Genomic DNA, 23,138 nt, shown 5'->3' on the forward strand with positions numbered 1-23,138 from the left:
ACTTTTTACTTTAATAATGCAGCATATTTGATTAGGCTATACTATAATTTATTTAATTAGTTGTCTACTGATAATTAAGCTATTTCCAATTTCATCTGTAAATACTGCTCTAATTGATTTCCTAGATAATGCATTTGTGTGATCTGTCTAATCATCTTCTTAGAGTATAGCAATGAAATAAAATTTCAGGGTAAAGGAAATATAATTTTTAAAGTCTTAAATACCTGTAGAAACATTTACATCAGGAAATATTACACCATTTTGCATTGCCATTAACATTTCGTCATACCTTCATCAACATTACATAACAAAAATGAAAGAATTTCTTTCAGCAATATCCCTCTTGGGAAAATCTCTCTCTCTCTCCCTCTCCCTCTCTTCTCCCCATCTATCTCTCTCTTGTTCTCTCTTTGTCTGTCTCTCTCTTTCCATTTATTTAGTACTAAGCCACTCAGGATTATTTTTGGTAATAGAAGAGGGCCACTAAACTGCTTTCTTAAGTATTCTTTCAAATGGAAGGTCCCTTTCAATGTCTTTAATGACCTTGATTAATGCGACTGGTGACCTTTGAAAATAACAGAAAAAAACTGTGTTCATTACGTAAGAAGAAATGAGAAATTATAAACTCCTCCAAAAGAGAATGAGAGCTGAACAGTAGAAGAGAAAAGTAGGAAGAAGGGGCAAAAATCAAAGGAGAAAGACTACATACCTCAGCAAAAACAAAAAGGGTAAAAAGGAGAAAGAGAGAAGGGGAGAGGAGAAGGAAAGGAGAGTGAGACAGACAAAGGGAGCACGCTCAGATTAAGGCAAGAATGGCAAATACAAGGAAAGAGAAAGGTATTAAAAAGCAAAACTAGGGTTGGACATTTGAAAAAGCAAATAAACAGGAGCTTTACAATGGTCTGTGTTAAGATGTGAAGTGCAGACGTCTGAAAAATCTTCAGTAATGTCTACCTTTTCAACTAGTAGGGGAAGAAAGATAATTTTCTCTCTACCCTCTGAGTTCTTAGCTGGGAAGGACTCCTGTAACAAGGACAGATTAACAGGAGAAAAATAAACAGAAGCTTATTAACATGCTCATTTCATATAACATGAGAGATTCCCAGGGAATGAATAATTTTCAAAGAGGTGGCTTTGAATTCAGGCTTATGTGGCATATTCAACAAAAAGAACAGTAAATTTTTAGAGAACTGACAGGGCAAAGTAAAAGAACTTTGAGTCTGCGGGGCACCCAATCGTGAGAAGGCAAATAAATGGTAGATAACATAAACTTAGTGCAGTTTTTATGTAGATTTTTCTGGTGTGGTCTTCAGGCTGACAATGGCCTATAGTTACCTCCTATGATCAACTTTTGCCTTTCCTGATAGAGAGGGGAGAAGGGACACTTTGCCTCTGTGAGTTTATGTCCTGCTTTTAAGCAAATAGAAGGAGGGCAGAGAGCACTTCTTATATCTGCTCCTTCTCAATTGCCTTTAGCTTAAAATAATTCTTAAGCTAAAGGGGCATTCTGGTCTCCTACATACTATTTCCATTGTTCAAATGAAGAGGAGGGAATTTGGGGTAAAACCAAATCTGGAGTCTTTTATCTGTTTGGCAGTAATTCCCAGTGTTTTGTCAAAGTTTCTGTCATATTGAAATGGTAAATATGAGTAGCTCTGGACCAGTGAGAAAACACTCAACATAGGCTCAGAAGACTAAATTCAAATTCTGTTATCACTTTCTGAGTGTAGTAAGTCATTTAAAAGTTCTCTGAGCCAAAATTTCTTTACTGAAAAATTTTAAAAACTAATACTATTAAACATTTTGAGTTACTGGGATGGCTAAGTAAATAATGCTTGAAGAAAAGAAAAAAGATTTGTATACTGTTATTCACATAGTAAACAATCAATAAGTGCCTGCTGAATCTAAAAAGACCATTATTCATAGAAATGTGGGAATAACAACCACCACTAATAAAATATATAAACAATGGAAATTACGTAAGAAGGCAAAGGGATTATGCAGCTGTATAAAATGGAAATTGTCCAAATTACTTGCCTCTAATTTGACTCAATCTCTTATTTACAAAAAGCATATCTTAAATTTCTACATGAAATATTATATAACTTAAAGCATATTTGGAAGCTCCTATTAAATAAGTATAAAATTGCCTTTATTTAGTGATTAGTTTTTCGCCTTAGATGTTCTAAAATTTCTTTCAAGAAATAATTGACTAAAAATGAGTAATGTGATAAATTATTATAATTGTTTAAATATATTTAAATTAAAAAAAAATTTAAACGTAATAGAAATTTCTACTTTTTCCATTTCTACACAGTTATTTCATAATCAATCAGAGAGGCTTAGCGGGAGACAGTTGTTTAATTTTAATTATAATGGTGTATTTGATTGGCATAGAAATATATTGAATTACTCACAAAATTGCTACTGCTAACTATCTAAATCTATTTCTTCAGAAGATATTGACTGAGAAATCTCTAAAAATCTAATGTAAAAATATGTATTTAGACTGTTTTTAAAATATGAATTATTGATCCAACTTACTGCTCCAAAGGAGCTATTAGTGTCCACCATTAAAACCATTTAATGACTTTTTAAAGTAATAATTATTCACCTAATTGACCATAACAGTTGCTTTGGTAGAGTTATGATATGTCATGTAATATTTAAAGACTTTTTTAAAACTAAGATTATTAATTCATTGTACTGTCTTGGAAACGTTAAGTCATCACTAGCACCAATTGTTCAAATAATACTCCACTGGAGGGCAAAGATAACAGCTCCCCCTTGCTCTGTGGAGTAATGTTCAACACTGTAACACCAAGAGGCCACATTCAGAATGAATTTACCTGTCAGCATGGGTTGGAAGCTTACGTGTGAGATGTCCAGTACCGACAAGTAATTAAACCCATTTTCCTAACTTCCCTTTTCCCCCTCTTTTGTTTCTATCCCCACTCTTCCCTCTTTTTATCCTCCACTCCCTTGCTTTATTCTCTATATTTCAATCGATTAACAATTATATACTGTGTTCCAGGTACAATGCTTGACTCTGGAAGCCCAGAGTTGAACACAACCCATTCCTTTCTTCACATCCTAGTAGAGTAGAAAGTTAAGTTATGGTACCATATATTAAATGTTATGATAGGTACAATGGGATCACAGAAAGATGTCTTCTAATTCAGATAAGAGTCAGAGGAGGATCTCTAGAAACAGTGACCATATGGACCTGAGCTTTTAAGGAAAGGAGCCTACCCAAGTAGATCTGGAGAGCAAGGGTGCGTCTGTCTATGACCCACGGCAGGGAATCTGTATTTGACTTAGCACAAACTCTAACCATCATGGGAGTGAAACTGTCCATTTTTTGAATTTGGTAGAAGCAAACACAACTCTTACTGTCTGTAAGAGCTTTGTTTCATTTAATAAGACACTTGTTCAAAAAGAAGATCACAAATTTAAAAAAGAAGAAAAATGCTCTCTCCAGTTTGGGGAGCATAGCAGACAGTTGGGTCTTTGCTTTCTCCTTGACAGTGCTACAAACTATTTAAGGTCTCATCTCTGGTCCTTCTGGACCTTAAACAAGAAAGATAAATCAAAAGTTGGTGAATTTGCTGTGAAGTAATACTTGAGTTGTCTACTATTTTTGATCCTGGTATCTTCTATTTGAATTAGCAACATGGTTTCTACAGAAGTGGAGAACAGTCACTCAAAATGTTCTTGCTTCACTTACTCAATAATAAGTCATGTTTTTCTCCTCCTATTGCTGATAAGTAAGAATGGAGTGGTAAATTCAGTTACTACTGATAAGTAAGAATGGGGTGGTAAATGTAGTTACTGACAGAGTTTATGATAGCAGAAAAGTCTGGAATTGCAGTTCTATTGCAAAATTAGTTGACAGTCTAAGGCAGAGGAAGAAAAACTACCTGTTAAGACTATCAGAAAGCAAGGGGGTTATAGAGACAATACTACATCATTATCATTTGTGAGCCACATCTCAACATCAAGTTGGATTGAAAATCAGGCTATCAAAAATAGGAATGCTTCTTCTTTCTAGGACAAACAGCAGAGTGGTATAGCAGCCCAGAAACTTATAATAGCATATTTCTATCTTTGAATTGTGCACACTTATTTATATGTTTAGAATTTGGAACAGTCCTAATAGAAATATTGTGGTGACCATAAGGTACAATATATGCAGCATAGAAACAGAATCTGATGCATCTGATAATTATATTTTATTTCAGTATGGCTGGCATATGAAATGTGTTTTTGTGTGTGCACACATGCTCTTATGTGGAGTCTGCTATGTGCATTGGGTGAAACTAGGGAAGGGGTAAAACATGAAGCCAGGAAAGTGGTAGGGAAGCGATCTACTAAACTGGGCAATTAGAGTTTATATGGGCAATTTGAGTAAGGCAGGATAGGTAGTCAAGGAAGTAACCATATTCTCAGGATGCAGCAACGGTCATGACCACACAGTCAACACAGTAAGCCTCAGTCTTCATATTGTAATTGAGCTCATACAAGCAAAGTTATCATCAGCAAAGAATTTCCCCTGTAGAGAGCATTGAGCATGTTGATATCCCCCATCCTCAAATTTATGCTTTGCTCATTATAACAGTAAAAGACACACCTTTGGGTGGAGATTGATGAGCTAATGAGACATGTGATGTACGAACAAGCATGTACAGCTACTGTGCACGTGCACTCAGAGGATCACCCAGAACATGCTTGCTAGTAACATCTCTATCATGTAAGACTCCCATAATGTGAGTCTCCCTAGTGCCAGTCTTTTGCTGTTTCATTCTTACGGGTAGCTCGCCCTGAACTCCTTCTCTCTCTCTCAGGGTGTACTGTCTATTCTACACTTAATTTTCAAGTATTCTTTCTCCTTTACAATAAATCACTCTATGCTGCGTCTCCTTTGCTGTGTGTCTCTTGTTAAAATTCTTTTAAACTAGGAAGACAAGAATCAAGGTCTCACACAGTTGTCAACAAGATAATTTGAACTTTATCCTAGACATGATGGATAACAATCAAGAGCCAGTATAAAAGAGCAGAGGTTATTTCTGGAAAATTTACTCTGACATCTGAATGAAGGATAAATGGATTGGGAAGAGACTCGAATAACATTAAGCCAATCAGTAAGGAGAGCTTGGTGTTACAATAATCCAATCAAGAAATAACCCGTGCTTTAATTACACATTGCCAATAAGCCTGAAGAGTAGGTAATAGAATAAAGAAATATTTGAGAGGTAGGATTGTGTTTTGGGATCAACTTACTATGGGTGGTGAATTAAAGGAAGAGGCCTAGGGAATCATATTTCTGAGTTATTCAAGTGACTGGGAAAAGTAGACATTGTTGGAGACAGGACAAACAGAAGAAGAGTGGATATTTTTAACTGGGGGAAGGATGACAGGATTGAGCATGTGTTTATTTTTGGACATGTTGATCTTGAGATGGCTGTCACCATCTAGTTTATGATGTCCAATAGGCAATGAGAAATATAGATGTGGACCTGAGGGGAGAGGTCTGAGTGAGGGATATTGGAGACATAAATATGAGTCATAAAATTGGCAGTCATAAATAGGAGTCATAAAATTTGAACTACGGGGGTAGCAAAGAGAATGCCAAAGAGAGTAGAGATGGAATGAGAGCAGTTGCAAGCTGAGCACTGAACCCTGGTCACCCTTATGTGAATAGAGTAAGTAGTGGAATAGTCGTCTGGAGAACAAACTGTCAAACAGGAAGAAAGTATTTTAGAAGACATTGAGATCACAGGATATAAGGGATGATAAGAGTTTGAAAAGGGGAGATTCCAGTACCAAATGATGCAGAAAATATATCTCAAAGAACATTCATTTATACTTAAGAAGTGTGAATAATTTCAGCAGAATGTTTGGCACAAAATAAGCTGGACTACATGAGAGTGAATTGATGTGGAAATGCCAGTGACAAGTGAAGATATATAGTTCAGCTACGAACTATACCTGGAGTTCAGACTTGATACCAAAGGAAGTAGAGAATAGGATCTGTAACCACAGGGAGAAGCAGAATTCACAGCTGCAGGATGAATCAAAAGCTGTCTACTTTTGTTTTCTTTTGTCTTATTTTATTTTTAGAGGGGAGGCACTAAGATCTGTATTTTGCTTAAAAGGATTCAGTGTACAGGAAGAGGTTAATGATTCAAGATAATATAAGACATAATTAGAGGAGTGGGCTTCTAAAATATGAATGAGATTATTAGCCTGAAATAGAAGAAGTAACAACTTTTCAGTTAAGAAGGTAGGAAAGAAAGACAGGAAAGATTGCAGAGGGACACTTTGGAGTTCACGCCAAACGGCTTCTATTAGGAGGCAGAATAAAAGCATTGTTATGAGCCATGGCTCTAAGGAAAGATGATGTGGGTCAAATCCTAGTCACGTTGTTTGGGATAGTTACTTATGCTCTTCCAGTCTCTTCCCTTAATTGTAAAAGTGTGTGATATAATGTTAAATGAAATAATATACTCAAACGATTAAAACATTACATAGTAAATGCTCAATTCATATTAGAAGGCATTATTTCCCTTAGAAAATAAATGGAAGCAGTAGCCAAGTGACATTTTAAAAAGTGAGTTGCACAGTGGAGCATTAGCTAGTGAGACGAGGATTTGGAAAATTTGGCTGACTACGAAATGCATCATATGGCATTGAACATTTTGTTGGGCCACACACCATGCCTGAGCCTGTAATTCCAGCACTTTGGGAAGCTGAGATCGGAGGACCTTTTAAGTTCAAGAATTTTGCTGAATGAACTTGGGGAGCTGGTAGTCATTATTCTAACATATCAGGTTAGAACACCCAATTATTCTGCAGCTTCCATCTCATTCTTCCCACATACCACCTTTGATTTCATAGAACTTTTATAGATTCCCATTAAAAATCTATCCTTATTGAACAGCTCCTATGTGGCAGGCACTGTTCTGGACTCTGGAGATACAACATTAAACAGAACAGACAAAACTCTCTCTGCCTTCAAAAAATTTCAGTCAAGTATGAAACATACAATGAGCAAAATAAATTAGCAAAATAGAGAGCAAGGTTAAATAGTGGTAAATGCTATGGAGAAAATAAGGCAAGGAAATAGTAGCAAGCAGGGCTGCAATGTTATATAGAATAACGAGGAAGGTCTTACTGAGAAGCTGACAGTTGTGTAAGAATCCAAGAGGTGAGAGAGAGAGATCAGTCATATGCATAGCCAGGCAAGGGTATTCCATTCCAGGTAGAGATAGTAGCAAATATCCAAAGCAGAAGCATGCTTCAGGCATGGACCAGAAACTCTGAGGCTGGGACGGCTGGAACAGAGTGAATAAGTAAGGAGTAGAAAGGTGACAGGGCATTATAATGATGTTGTACTTCTATGCTAAACAAGAAAGGAAGCCACTGACACTGTAAAAGCCTTACTCTGACTGTTATGTTCAGCAAGGTCGGGAAAGAAAAGCAGAGAAACCAGTTAGGAGTCTATTAGCAATAAGACAAGCAAAAAATACTGCTGGGTTGGACTGCAGTGGTCACAGAAGAGGTAGTGAGAAGCAGATGGATTTTGGATGCATTTTGAAGATGGAGCCAAGTTTAACGTATCAGTTATAAAAGTGACATTTTGATGTCCATCTCTCTGCCTGCTGCACATGGCTTTCATTTGCTTTTTTTTTTTTTTTTTTTTTTTGAGATGGAGTCTTGTTCTGTCGACCAGGCTGGAGTGTAGTGGGGCAATCTCAGCTCCTCCTCTGCCTCCTGGGTTCAAATGAGTAGCTGAGACTACAGGCGTGTGTCACCACAACTGGCTAATTTTTGTATTTTTAGACGAGATTTAACTATGCTGACCAGGCTGGTCTCGAACTCCTGACCTCAGGTGATCCTCCCGCCTCGGCCTCCCAAAATGCTGGGATTACAGGTGTGAACCATCATGCCCGGCCTCTCATTTGCTTCTAAATGTGGAAGCAGCAAACAAATATGAACCATATTTCGCCTCCTGAATTCCCTCAACTTGAGGTAAGAGATCAGCAGGACTTTTTTTTCCCAAGTACCAGTCACAACCCTGCTGATAAAACAGGATTTGGGGCCGGGCGTAGTGGCTCTTGCCTGTAATCCCAGTACTTTGGGAGGCCAAGTGGGTGGATCACAAGGTCAGGAGTTCAAGACCAGCCTGGCCAAGATTGTGGAACCCCCGTCTCTGTTAAAAATATAAAAAATTAGCCAGGCATGGTGGTAGGCACCTGTAATCTCAGCTACTCAGGAGGCTGAGGCAAAGAACTGCTTGAACCCAGGAGGCAGAGGCTGCCGTGAGCTGAGATTACACCACTGCACTCCAGCCTGGGTGACAGAGCGAGACTGTCTCAGAAACAGAAAAACAAAAAACGAAACAGGATTTGATCAAAACAGGATGTAGTTAAGAAACTTGGCCAAAACCAGCTAAAACCATGATAGTGACAAGAGCAACTTCTAGTTGCCATCACGGCTCATTATATGCTAATTATAGTGTATTAGCATGCTGAAAGACACTCCCCTCAGCACCATGACGGTTTACAAATGCTATGGCAATGCCTAGAAGTTACCTGATATGGTTTAAAAGAGCAGCTGCCTTCAGTCAGTTTGGGAACTCCTCACCTCATTTCTAAAAATTTGTAAATAACCCACCCCTTATTTAGCATATAATTAAGGAGTAGCTATAAATATAGCTAGCCAGCAATACATGAGTGCCATACTGCCTATGGGTTAGCCCTGCTCAGTCTATGGAGTGGCCATTTTTCTGTACTCTGTTGCTCTAATACACTTGTTTCACTTCATTTTACTCTATTGGCTCACTCTTGAATTCTTTCCTGCATGAAACCAAGAACCCTCCTGGGCTGAGCCCAATTTTGGGGTTCACTGGCATTAAAATTACCTTCCGTTTATTTCTTAGGACTCTGACATGACAATAAATTTCAAAACCAGATTCAAGGAATCAGATATTCAGATATTATTGCTTAGACTCTATCCATTGTGACAGAATATGTATTTAAATAATTAAGGTAAGTGTTCTGGGTTTAGTCTAAAAAATAATGCTGTATACTTGGCCTTATTATAATGAGAACTCCTCTTGATCTGTTTTTCTAGCAATAGGATATTAAGTTCTACCCTTCCAAATTAATTCTCAGGACTATTTGGGTCAAAACTGATGGTATATGCTGCGGAAATGTGATTTATTATGTGTATCACTTCTCATACATCAGCGTCTTCTAAAGAACTTTGCCTTTGTAACTTTTTCAGTTACCAAGAGTGATGATCAGGTTGCTTAATTTTTATTTATCTTTAATACTTTATGTGACAGAGCAATCAGTAGAAGCTGTAAGAAGTTGATTCTTCTCAAGGCACTATTATAGCAATTGACCTTACTTATTTGTTACAAATATTTAAATAAAAGCACCACTAATATAATTTTTTTGTTCTTTTTTTATCTTAAGAATGTATTTGTTTTTCTTACTTGTCCTGTTTAGTCATGCTACAGAATTTTAGTAAAAATGTAAATACCCAAACATCATACACTAAAGGCATATTAGTACTAACAATTGGCATTATTGTTGAAACACTCACACACTCACCATGAAGTGAAAGGAAACAAGTGATAATTGAATTCAATCACAGTTCTGTGGTTCTGTATGGTGTACTCAAGCAAACCATTAGAAACCATGTTCTGATGCTGGCTGACCCCTCTCTTTGTTAGAAACTAGCCACTTTCGATTCGGGAGAGAAATACAACTCTATGAATAATCACATGGAGAAACTCTTTTCAGTATCAAAGTTCAAGCCATAACATTTTAAAAAATAGTCAACTATTTTCATAGTAATGAGCTCCATATAGTTATGGAAAGCAACTGGACTACAATGTATTATTCATTATCTAGAGTTTTAAGCCATTTCAGGGATGTATTACCAGAATGTCAAAGTAAATAAGTAGTACTATTGAACAATTTGAACTTCAAGAAAAATAAATGGAAATTTTTCTATTAGGAGTTTTAAATAAATGTACAAAATGTTTTACAACTAGTTTTTTCTCCTTTGACATTTTAAAAATAAGTCATATAGTTTTTTTCCTTTTGCATTAGCTCCTAGTGATAAATAAAATTTGTATCTCCCTGAAACTCATACTTGACAAAAGGCGTTTAAATTATGTGATACTTCAAGACAATAAGAAGTCACAGAAACTTCATAGACTATCAAAATTTTGGTTAGGAAACAATGGTTTGGCTGTTTTATTGTTCAGTTTCTTAAAGATACTCAGCAAATGTACATGTTTAATTAAGGGAGAAACTATGTACGATAATTTTTTTTTAATCTGTCCTCTAAGCACTGTATCAAGAAAATCATAGGTTTTATTCAGTTTTCTAGTCTGACCACAAGCTGAGTGACTCATGTAAAATGTTTATAATAAGACTTGGTACATCTGAAGGGAGGGTGGTTAAGTGTGGATAGGATCAAATTAGAAAGCAGATGATCAGATTCAGTCAAAAAATGCCCAGAAAACCCACTAGAGCTGGGCACTATGCCAACATTGGGGAATTCCTCAGGTACCCAAGAGCCTTCCTGCTGTATTTTAAAAATGCATTTTTTACATTTTAGCATTTCTCACATTGTGGTGCCTCTTATAACAAATAGACATCTTAGCTTCAATGAAATATGGGAGTTCTAAATCCCTTTACTTAAATAGCATTATTTAGGAGAATTAGGAGACTAAGTTGCCTGGAATGAAGAGCACTGTGTTAAAGATATGAGATCTTGATTCTTCGACAAATGTTCTTATATCCCTGTGTAAGAGATCTTATATTGATATTTAAGCATTGTGCTTGTTAATAATGCGCGTGTATGCAAGCACTTTAATTTTTCAAGTAGGGAGCTCCTTGAAGCCAAGGACAGTATTTTTTTTTTTTCTTCTATGTCTTCAAAGATGTGGAGAATAGGCACTTAGAGTATATTTATGGATGAATGGAGACATGATCATTGAGACTTGAGCTACAAAAGGAAGACTTTCTCTTTTTTTCATTCAATTTATATTTCTCTTCCATAAATAACAGATACTTTGTAAGGAATCATTTATCTGAATTTTAAAATTATAGGTGTTATAAAAAATGTGTCTCTGTGTCCACATACACACACATACAAACAAAAAATTTTCTTTATTATGATAAAGGCCATCATCAATAATATTGCACACATATTTACTTTCCCCTAAACATAATGCAATCATTACCCTTATCTGTGTCTATATTTTGAAAAACACTATATTAAAGAATAATTAATAATTTTAGATGTTTTGGCATTTGACTTGCTCACAATTATGACTGAGTCTATAAGATTATTGCAAAATCCATTTGGGGTTCTCTGTAAATACAAAGCACATAAGAGGCTCCAAATAAATATTTGAAGATGGGCTAAGGTTATGTTTCTGGCTGGCTAGTATTTTCCTCATGACCCACAGTTTGTGTGTGTGTTCATGTAGCCTCGATTTCAGAGCCAAGACTTCCCTCCTGTTCCCAGAGAGAAAGATAGAATCCCACAGATATGGCTGTGTGAGTTTTCAGGAAGTCCCTTCTTACGTACTTTTAGAAGTTTAACTGGGTTAAGGTAGCATCCTGCTTGTGCTGTTGTAACCACAGAATTTAGGTTTTGCCCCTCCCTCAGGGAGTACTCCTGGCTTCCAGGACCACACACCAGGTCTTCTGGAGCCCTGCAGAGGTGGTATCCTTTCTTCCATCCTTCCACTTGCCTCCCGGCTCAGTCCTCCCAGGGTTTGTTAACCCTTCTATTTTGTATTTTGTGGTTTCAGCTGTCTCCTAGTTTCATGAAAATAGATTCCTTCTGTGTTGGGTATTTCTTGTTGCTTTTGATTAACGCTCAGGAAGGCAAATAATGAATGTCAATTTTACCCCATTATCTTTAAATCATATATTCTCTGAAAATATGTTTTCATTAAAATAGAACCCATTGGATGAATTTTTACTGTGGGTAGAAAAACTTTATAAGAAATTATTGTCATAATTTATTGATTAACAGCTAGCTGTTCTGCAACTATTTATTTTCCCCACCACTGAAATATTGCTGCCTCCTTACCTCTGGTTCTGGGTAGGCCACATTTATAAACTAGATTCTGCTCCACCAGGAATAATGTAAAATACTCATTACTACCTCCTAAGTTGAAGCAAATAGGTTGATTACCATTAAACAAGGTCATTTCACTCTTGCTCCCCTACTTCCCACCCTCCAACCCCTGTAAACATAGAAGAGAATTTATCTACCTTTGGGCAAATATTATTTTAAATCTTTGCCTTTTATCCTGCTTGGTGGACATATTTATAACCTTTGCTATCATAAATAGTGTTTCTCTGGATCACAAGATTGTTGCTATTATGTTATTTGTTTGAGTTTGTGTTTAGCATTCTGCTAAGTAGACTGGATTTCTACTCTGACTTTATGTACATATTATTATCTTACAAGGTTTTCCAGTGTTTGGGGGATTTAAAAATCTGATGGTTTCATAGCATTTATGTGGATGTTCTGATGCTGGTTGACCCCTCTCTTATGACTCTGAACCTCACTGAATATACTCAGCATTGCCTACTCAGTTCTAAACTTCTAGTTCTCAGTCCATTGTCATTTCCTGAAATGCCAGTCTCTGCCTCAGCAAACTCAAAGTGAATATCTTATCCATATAAACAGACCCTACTGCCACTAATTCCCTGCTATGTTAACCACCTATCAGTAAGCGCTGAACATCTTCAGCCATGCTAATTTTTTTAATGATGCAGAAAATAATATTCTCCATAGTCTTAAGAAGTGGAGTAGAAGCTATTTATTAAGTACTTTATGCCAAAAATGAAATATGTCAGTTTAAAGCAGATAATGTTTCAAGAACCGAGAGAAGCACAACATGAAAAGTATAGAAAGAGTGCCAAACTGGAGCTGAATGAACAGCTGTGGCCTAGATCAGAAAAGCTATAACAGTGCTGCTCTCAATTTTAAGTGAATCCTGTGAAAGTCCTGAATGGCAGATCTTCAGAGAAACTATTTTTAAATAAATATCCATGTATAAAATTAAAGAATTTATATATCCATATATGCACACAGAGAGCAGTTGGTGTCAGGAATTAAAAGCTTGGTGTCTTAAATGTCTCACAAGCTTTTTGTAATTTTATTGTACCTCTTTATCACCTTATAAATTAATTATAGATATTTGTGCATTAGAATTTGGAATTTGGGGAATTTAGCAATTAATAAAACAGTAGAGTGTTTGAAATAACTGAAAATATATCTAATAAGCTTAAAGAGTAATATGCTATTTAATTTTTAGGAATTGTTATGAAATTTCACCATAAATTATTTTGTTCAAATACATAATATCATTAATAAAAGCATGTTACAATATACTAATATATTAAAATCAAATTAAGATAAAAAACTTGATGCTGGGTGTAGTGGCTCATGCCTGTAACCCCGTTTACTTGGGAGCTAAGGGAGGAGGATCAGTTGAGCCCAGGAGTTCAAAGCCACACTGAGCTATGATCGTGCCACTGCACTCCAGCAGCCTGTGTGGCAGAATTTAATTGACTAGTTGGTTTGTAGGGTTCTTATTAATTGATGAGTGAGGAACTCAGATGTTCAGGCAATTATTCGTTTCAGTGAGTGTTTCTACACTATAAGGAAATTTAGGAAATGATTAGTATAAATCTAAAATGAAGAAAAGCCTCCTACTAAGTTAATACATTCAAAATATGTAGAGAAAAAAAGACACATTGACTACATACAACAGGGTATGGTAAAATATATTACAAACAAAGTTCAAAGACATGATTGGTTAGGAAAACTACTAGCAAAATATGGGACAGATACAGAGTCAATAATTTTAACATCAACCAATGTCTATAAATTGAGGGAAATAAAAGAAAAAATGTAAAGTCATCAAATGATATGAATGAGAATTTCACAGAAGTATAACAAACTTTAGGAAATACACTAGTTAAATTTGAACGCTATTAATTCAGGAAACTTACTAAACACACTTCAGTGGCCAGAAATAGTCAGATGGTTCTTAATCCAAAATGCATTCTATAATTTAAAAATAAGTGATGCTTTATTCTAACTTCTTTGTTAGAATTCAAATAGCCAATTAATCTGTGAATAGATTTCCCAACTCATTAATAGCCTGGGAAATGCAAATAAAATGAATAGTAAGGTACAACTTTTAATTAAGCAGATTGGCAAAAATTTTAAGATGCAACATCCAGTATTAGCAAGAATATGGATAAATGTACATCCTAATTTATTAACATTCAAATTGTAAATTGGTTTCCCCATAGAAATAAAAGATTAGTATGTAAGAATACACACACACATACACACACACACACACACACACACACACACGTAGACATGGATATATATTGCAGCATTACTCATAGAAAAAATTAATAAAGAAACCAATCTAAAGAGACAATAGTAGGTAAATGATTGAATAAATGGTGGTGCTTTCACTCCATGGAATATTAAAGTTATTTTAAAGTATGGATTTAATAAATAGGCATTCAGATGAAAGAATACGCAGGATATATTGCTCATAGGAAAAGGAGTTTACAAAATAATGTGCTCTGAATGATCTCATTTTAATAAAACAATTACAGCAATAACATCATTTAGATGGGTTTATATGTTTGTGTATATTTACATAAGCATGAGTAAAATAGTGCATATATCAGGTTATTAAAACTGATAATTACAGACAAAGGTGAGAGTTTGAATATAAATTTCATTTGCAATTTGGGAAAAGTATTTAATAAAGTAAAAACTTCAATATAGACATTTAATAAAAATAAACACAGCTCTTTTCTATCTGGTATTTATTTTTGTGTAAGAAGTGAGGTTGTAATCAAATCTTAATTTAGTTTTCCAAAGATGAGTTAGTTGTCTGAAAACCATTTATTGAATGCCCCATCTTTTCACCCGCAGTTTGAAATGTTATCTGTATCATCTATGAAATCCTCATATATACTGGCATCTATTTCTGGGTTTCTGTTCTTTTATACTGATTGACCACATTCTGTATTGCTACTACACTGCATTAACTTCTGTAGCTTTATACAATAATCTATCATGTAACTGGAAAACTCTATCCTTATTAAACTTCATCATAATTTTCTTAGATATTATGACATGTGAATTTTCATAGAAACTCAAGTATCATTTTGCAAAATTCCAAAAAATTTCTGGCAGATATACGATTCAAATTACATTTACATTATAATTTTATTTAGATAAAATCAATATTTTATACATTTAATAGTTATTTCTCCTCCAGATATGCATTTTATTTATTCAAGCATTCTTTCAGAACTTTAGAAAAGTTTTTATTTCCTTATCATTCCTGCACACTTTTTGAGGATGGGTTATGAAGCTATATAACAAGCTATCTGATTCAGCCTTAGTTGAACAAAACTACGCTATTTAAGTCTGAGCCCCAATAATTCAGAAAATTACTAAAAACATTTCAGTGGTTATAAATAGATGGTTCTTGATCTAAAAGGCATTTCATATCCCTAAAATGTATAAATAAATGATACTTTAGTCTAACTTCTTTGTTCTTTGTTCTTATTCTTTATCTAATGTACCTCATAATAATATTTCAACATACGAGACAAAAGAACATGCAACTGAAGTCGATCACAATATTTCTTAACTCTCAGGAAATTTCTAGATAAAATATAGTATATTTCTCCATGTATATCTTGAGTTATAGTGTTACATATAAAAATATTTTAATGTATTTGTTTATATTTGAGATAACTTCTGAGATAAATATCTATAACATAAAAATATTTAACATTATAGAAACAAGTATGGTATGATTTATGCTAGATCACAAACCAATAAATTATGTTGAATTTTCTTTCTTTTTTTTTTGCAGTATAGCAAAATTTACTCAACATTCATTTAAACATTCATTCAATAATAGTTTTGAATGCTTTGAATGTTCTAGACAATGTATTACATTTTGAGGATATAATAATAAATACTAGTACACTATACCTACAAGTAAGCAAGCAAGTAAAACACAGGGTGTGATCATTGCTGCTTTAGTCACAAGCCCAGGGTGCACAATGGGTTTGTTGTTTGTTCCAGTTTCTGGTAAGATGGGGAGTGTGGTGTTTCAGGGCAGGCTTCTGAGAGGAAGTGATGTCTAATAGGAGAAACAAAGGAGGGATAAAAATTAGCATGTGGAAGAGGGGCCAATAATAAAGATTCCAGGCAGATACTTCAGTGTGAGCGAGTGTGGGGGGTTCAGACATTTAAGCCTGGAAGTGGTTTTTAAAAAGTATTCCTACTGGATATGTAATAATGGCAAATGTTAAAAAAGTCAGAGCTCAGTATTTGTTAACAAAACACCTATCCACAGAATGAATACAGCTCTATCTACAGATTCTTAGCATACCAAAAGTCATAACTGCTATTATATGAATCTCAAAACATCTTTAGTTTATAATTTCCTCCATTTGATCATCTTTAAACCGTTAAAGTATTTAAAGATGTCAAAACAGTATTATATTTTTACCCAATTTTTCAAGAATTAACCTAAAAAAGACTCAATGGATATGGCCCAAGTTAATAACAAAGCTAAATTTCAATAGGGAATATTTTCTTTCAGATAAAACAAGTTGAAAAAGAATGAATACACTTATAATTTGCGAACGTACTAAAATATTTAATATGCAGACCTTGCAGAAAAGTAAAAAGCCCAGACTTCAAAAGGGTCAGAAAAGGCAAGCAAAATTGCCTTTTTGGCAGAAGAAATACTAAGTAATTCATGTGGTATCAATAATATTCAATACATTTTCTCTCTCTGTAGCAAACCTTATATTCTCAACATGAACTCTCTATTCTCATTATACTTTATCCTTTTTGTTTTCCCTGCAACTAGCCAAGCCCATCCTGCCTCCTTTCCTCTGTTTATATAGATTCTGTAATTGCTGTGCTGTCCCACTTATTTCAAGAGTCTCCTCAGGTTCTTCTTCATGAGGCTTTCTGTGAGCATTCTAACCGATATCAATCTTCCCACTCTCTGAAGTACCAGTACTATATTGTCAATACTATGCATTTTGCCATCATTCATCAAACTGTGATTGAATAGTGCCTATCTTGTGCCAGGCACTATGCTAGGTGTCGGGGAAATAATAATAAAGAAGGCATACTGCCTTCTCGCAAGTAGCTCACAGTCTTCTCATGGAGTTAGATATGGAAACAATTACGACTGAAAGTGCACACAGAGTCCCCAGTGGTGCACAGCCTAGTGGAGCTGTGAGAAGGGGGCCACCATGCTCCAGACACCCCAGAATGGTTGATCCACTGACAGCTTGTAATGTGTGTATGGAAAAGCTACAGACATTCAACTCCAGCCTGTGAAAGCAGCCAGGAGCGGGGCTGTATCCCGCAAAGCCACAGGGGCAGAGCTGCCCAAGACCATGGGAACCAACCTCTTGCATCAGTGTGACCTGAGTGTGACACGTGGAGTCAAAGGAGATCATCTTGGAACTTTAAGATTTGACTGCCCTGCTGGATTTCAAACTTGCGTGGGGCCGATAGACCCTTTGTTTTGGTCAGTTTCTCCCATTTGGTATGGCTATATTTACTGAATACCTGTACCCTCATTGTATCTAGGAAGTAACTAATTTGCTTTTGATTTTACAGGCTCATAGGTGGAAGGGACTTTCCTTGTCTCAAATGAGACTGGACTGTGGACTTTTGAGTTAATGCTGAAATGAGTTAAGGCTTTGGGGGACAGTAGGAAGGCATGATTGGTTTTGAAATGTGAGGACATGAGATTTTTGAGAGGCCAGAGGCAGAATGATATGGTTAGCTACGTCCCCACCAAAATCTCATCTTAAATTATAGCTCCCATAAATCCCACGAGTTATGCAAGGGACCCGATGGAAGATAATTGAATCATGGCAGTGGTTTCTCCCATACTGTTCTTGTGGTAATAAATAAGTCTCAGGAGAGCTGATGTTTTTATAAGGCAGTTCCCATTTCTCTTGGTTCTCATTTTCTTTCATTTGCCACCATGTAAGAAGTGCCTTTCACCTTCTGCCATGATTGTGAGTCCTCTGCAGCCACTTGGAACTGGAAGTCCATCAAACCTCTTTTTCTTTATAAATTACCCAGTATCAGGTATGTCTGTATCAGCAGCGTGAAAATGGACTAATACATCTCTGTGTTCTCTGTCTTATGTCTCCCTCTTCCACTAATAAGAACCCAGGTGATTACACTGATCCTACTTGGATAATCCAAGATAGTCTCCCTATTTCAAGGTCAACCTTAATAACATCTTTTCCCTTAATTCTCCTTAGCCATGTAACCTTACATGGCAGTCCCCAGCCTTTCTGGCACCAGGGACTGGTTTCATGGAAGACAATGCTTCCACAGACTGACGTGGGGGTAGGGCAGTATGGTTTTAGGATGAAATGGTACCACCTCAGATCATCGTGTATTCGATTCTCATAAGAAGTGAGCAACCTAGATCTCTCCCATGTGCAGTTTACAACAGGGTTCACGATCCTATGAGAATCTAATGCTACTGCTGATTTGACAGGGGTGGTGCTCACACAGTAATATTTGCTCACCCATCACTCTCCTCCTGCTGTGCAGTCTGGTTCCTAACAGGTCACAGCCTGGTACTGGTCCATAGCCTGGGGGTTGGGGAACCCTGACCTAAAATGTTGACAGGTTCTAGAGATTAGAGCATGGATGTCTTTGGGGGACTATTATTCCACCACAGTACTAATAATGGAAGACTGTTATCTACCATTATTCTACCATGGTGCTAATAAAATGTCTGACCTCTCTGCAGACAAGAAAAGGTCAGTTTTTGGGACTCTGCAGAGACTGAAAACAAGATTTAACACCCTCTCTGCCTTAAGAAAATGCGGCACCTTGAATGATATGGTGAGGACTGTAAACCTTTCCTTTCCCCTGGGCTGGGAATTGTACCCTTCCCAGGAGGTACATCTGTTGAATCTGTGTTGTGTGTGATAAGGCCTGCTGGGCTGAAAGCAAAATAACCTACTTTCAGTGCTATCTTTGGAACTTAATTAAGCAATTTTAATGATGGAGAATTGGTTAAGATTTTACTGGTTGGTCATCAGATAAAAGCTGATCCTGACTAGATATGGTTATTCAGAAAATTCAAGTATCATTTCTGTATAGTAGATAGATAGATAGAAGCATTTGTTTTAGCAAATTTTATGCTGACAGCAAGTTTAAGCCTTATTAATTATGGGCTGAGTAATTCATCTATCCATTTATTCAACATGGATTTTTGAATTCTACTGTCTGCAAAGCAATGAGCTAAAAAGTGAGAATTCAGTAGAAATAAAGACTGATGTTGACTTATCTACATAAACTTAACATATTACTAGGAAAGAGAGATGTAAAACTACTAATTAAACAATGAATTATTTAACTACAATTGTGGCCAATGCTATAAAGAACAAAGCTCTATCCATCCAGTAATTCTCCAACTAACATTGATTAGTTTAGAAGGAAGAGAACTCACAAAAAGGAAAAGCAAAATGTTACCTGTTTGGTTCACCACTGTGTATGTATCATTTTGCACAGTGCATGGCATTTACTAGAAACTTATTAAATATTTAATAAATAAAATCAAATGCCATAATAAAAAACAGGGTGATTTTTTACTAAGAACCACATTATTAAAAATGTATAATCTTTGGACAGCCAAGCAGTCCTATATAAACCACATTTCTCACAGGTTCATAAAAAAGGGAATTTTTTATCTGTATTGGGCAACATATTCTATCCCGTTTTATACCAGGTCTTTGATTAGGATATCTCACTATTTTCTGAGCCCACACTGGAATGGAAGAGAAAAAAACAGGGTCTGATATATCTCAGATAGCATAGTTAATAGAGCTGGTATGCTGACGTCTAGGATTTGCCTGTCCCCATTGAGATCAGATTTAAATATAGCAGCATGTCTGATAAAGGACTAACATGATACCCAAATGGGAACAGAAAGAGAACAAAGCTTGCAAGTGTTAGTAAAAAAGCAAGCACAGAAATTAGGAGTATTTTTGTTAACATTGGTCTAATTGCATTTGTCCAGACTACATTCTTTTGTCAGGATGCCTTATAAAAGTCCTTGAACCTACATCCTATGTTGAACTCTTAAAGACTTTCAGGAACTGGAAATATGATAGCTAACAACACTTGTCTTCAGAAAAGGAGGGGTGGAATGAATGACAGTCATGTTTTTCTGATCTAAATCAAAAAGAAGTAAATTAAATGTAAGTATACAGAAAGGGGGACAAAATAGCTTCATTCCTCTTGTTTTCAGAAGATGTATAATTTTCTATGTATTATGAAAATTAACCCTATAGTTTTATCACCCTATATATCACATTTTCTCCCAAAAGGAAACCAAGTGTAGCCTTTTCTATTCTTTTCTTACTCTTCTCTTTTTTCTTTAAATCTATCCCAGAAACATTAGGAAAGGCAAAGTAGTCTCATAATTATTTCAGTCAAAGAGAAAATAACCTTGAACTCAAACAAAGAATGTCTATCATTTAAAGCAGAGATGAGGGAGATCTGATTAAAAGCAGAATTCCCATCACTACATCTTCACTTGCCACACCAAAATCAGAAGCTATTGATTCTTTTAATTAAAAAAGATCTGATATGGAAATACTACATTGAGAGCAATCCCTTATGAAAAAGTCTGTCAAGCTTTCTGTTTTTTGGCTCATACCTCAGAGATAGACATGCTTAAATTTGCAGTTAAATATTACAGGATCATGATGCATACCTGTCCACTGAAAAACCTCAAGGGGAAAGAGAATAAAAACAAGAGGAGAGAAATGCAAGAAAGTGTGTATATGCTTATGTGAAAAAGGGAAAAGGTGACAAGAGCCCAAAACATGGAACAATGAGGCAAAGGAACCAAATAAGAAAATAAAAAAACAAGGTAAAAACTAATGAAAAAGCAATATTTAAAATCAGGGTGAATTATGCAATAAACAATCAAATCTCCAAATGTATATAACCAAAATATTATTGAAGTTTAGAATGAGTACAGACATGTACCCCCATGTATAGATTATCTGTGCATTAGCCCTAATATGTGAATAGACCTTGGTTATTTTTACTCTATCCCTCTCTAATGTCATTCTACAAAGTTAATATTAAAGCTAGGCCTCAGTTAATGGTGCTGGGAAAATTGGCTAGCCATAAGTAGAAAGCTGAAACTGGATCCTTTCCTTACTCCTTATACGAAAATTAATTCAAGATGGATTAGAGACTTAAATGTTAGACCTAATACCATAAAAACCCTAGAGGAAAACCTAGGTAGTACCATTCAGGACATAGGCATGGGCAAAGACTTCATGTCTAAAACACAAAAGCAATGGCAGCAAAAGCCAAAATTGACAAATGGGATCTCATTAAACTAAAGAGCTTCTGCACAGCAAAAGAAACTACCATCAGAGTGAACAGGCAACCTACAGAATGGGAGAAAATTTTTGCAATCTGCTCATCTGACAAAGGGCTGATATCCAGAACCTATAAAGAACTCAAACAAATTTACAAGAAAAAAACAAACAACCCCATCAAAAAGTGGCCAAAGGATATGAACAGACATTTGTCAAAAGAAGACATTCATACAGCCAACAGACACATGAAAAAATGCTCAGCATCACTGGCCATCAGAGAAATGCAAATCAAAACCACAATGAGATACCATCTCACACCAGTTAGAATGGCGATCATTAAAAAGTCAGGAAACAACAGGTGCTGGAGAGAATGTGGAGAAATAGGAACACTTTTACACTGTTGGTGGGATTGTAAACTAGTTCAACCATTATGGAAAACAATATGGAGATTCCTCAAGGATCTAGAACTAGATGTACCATATGACCCAGCCATCCCATTACTGGGTAAATACCCAAAGGATTATAAATCATGCTGCTATAAAGACACATGCACACGTATGTTTACTGCAGCACTATTCACAATAGCAAAACTTGGAATCAACCCAAATGTCCATCAGTGACAGACTGGATTAAGAAAATGTGGCACATATACACCATGGAATACTATGCAGCCATAAAAAAGGATGAGTTTGTGTCCTTTGTAGGGACATGGATGCAGCTGGAAACCATTCTTAGCAAACTATCACAAGAACAGAAAACCAAACACCGCATGTTCTCACTCATAGGTGGGAACTGAACAATGAGATCACTTGTACTCGGGAAGGGGAACATCACATACCGGGGCCTATCATGGGGAGGGGGTAGGGGGTAGGGATGGCATTGGGAGTTATACATGATGTAAATGACGAGTTGATGGGTGCTGATGAGTTGATGGCTGCAGCACACCAACATGGCACAAGTATACATATGTAACAAACCTGCACATTATGCACATGTACCCTAGAACTCAAAGTATAATAATAAAAATAAAAATAAATAAATAAATAAATAAATAAATAAATAAATAAAAAGAAACTGCACCAAGGGTTTTACATGCATTTTTCCATTTAATTTTCAAAATGGTGGTATAAAATTGTCATTTTTTTACCTACAAGTAGACAAATGGAGACATACAAAGTTGAAATAACCTTTAGCTGAGCTTATAATTGGTACTTACACTTTAGCTACATTGTGTTTGTGAGCTGAGCTGTGTGTGTATTTTAATTTCTTACTTCTCTGACAGAAAATGTGAACTATATAGTCCTACTTGTCCTCAAGCACAGTACATACATATTTCAGAAAAGAATGAAAGAAAAATGAAATAACATATTTATCAGTCAGGGTCCAGTAAGGAGACAGAAACAGTTGTTTAAAGAGGAAACTTTAACATAAAATATTGTTAAGTAGGAGCAGGACCTTAACTAATTAGAGGTTCAGAGAACTCTAAAGAACACAAGAATAGCAAAAGAGGAAGGGACCACTAGAGTTAGAACCACTAAGTCTAGCTTCAGGGAGACATCACAAGGAAGAAAGACATTCTGTAGAAGCCTCACTGCACCAGGCTGAGATCTCAACTCTGATGGGGATGGGGCTGTG

The sequence above is a fragment of the Papio anubis genome, chromosome 9 (assembly GCF_008728515.1).
Source record: "Papio anubis isolate 15944 chromosome 9, Panubis1.0, whole genome shotgun sequence".
In the NCBI taxonomy this organism is placed as follows: domain Eukaryota; kingdom Metazoa; phylum Chordata; class Mammalia; order Primates; family Cercopithecidae; genus Papio; species Papio anubis.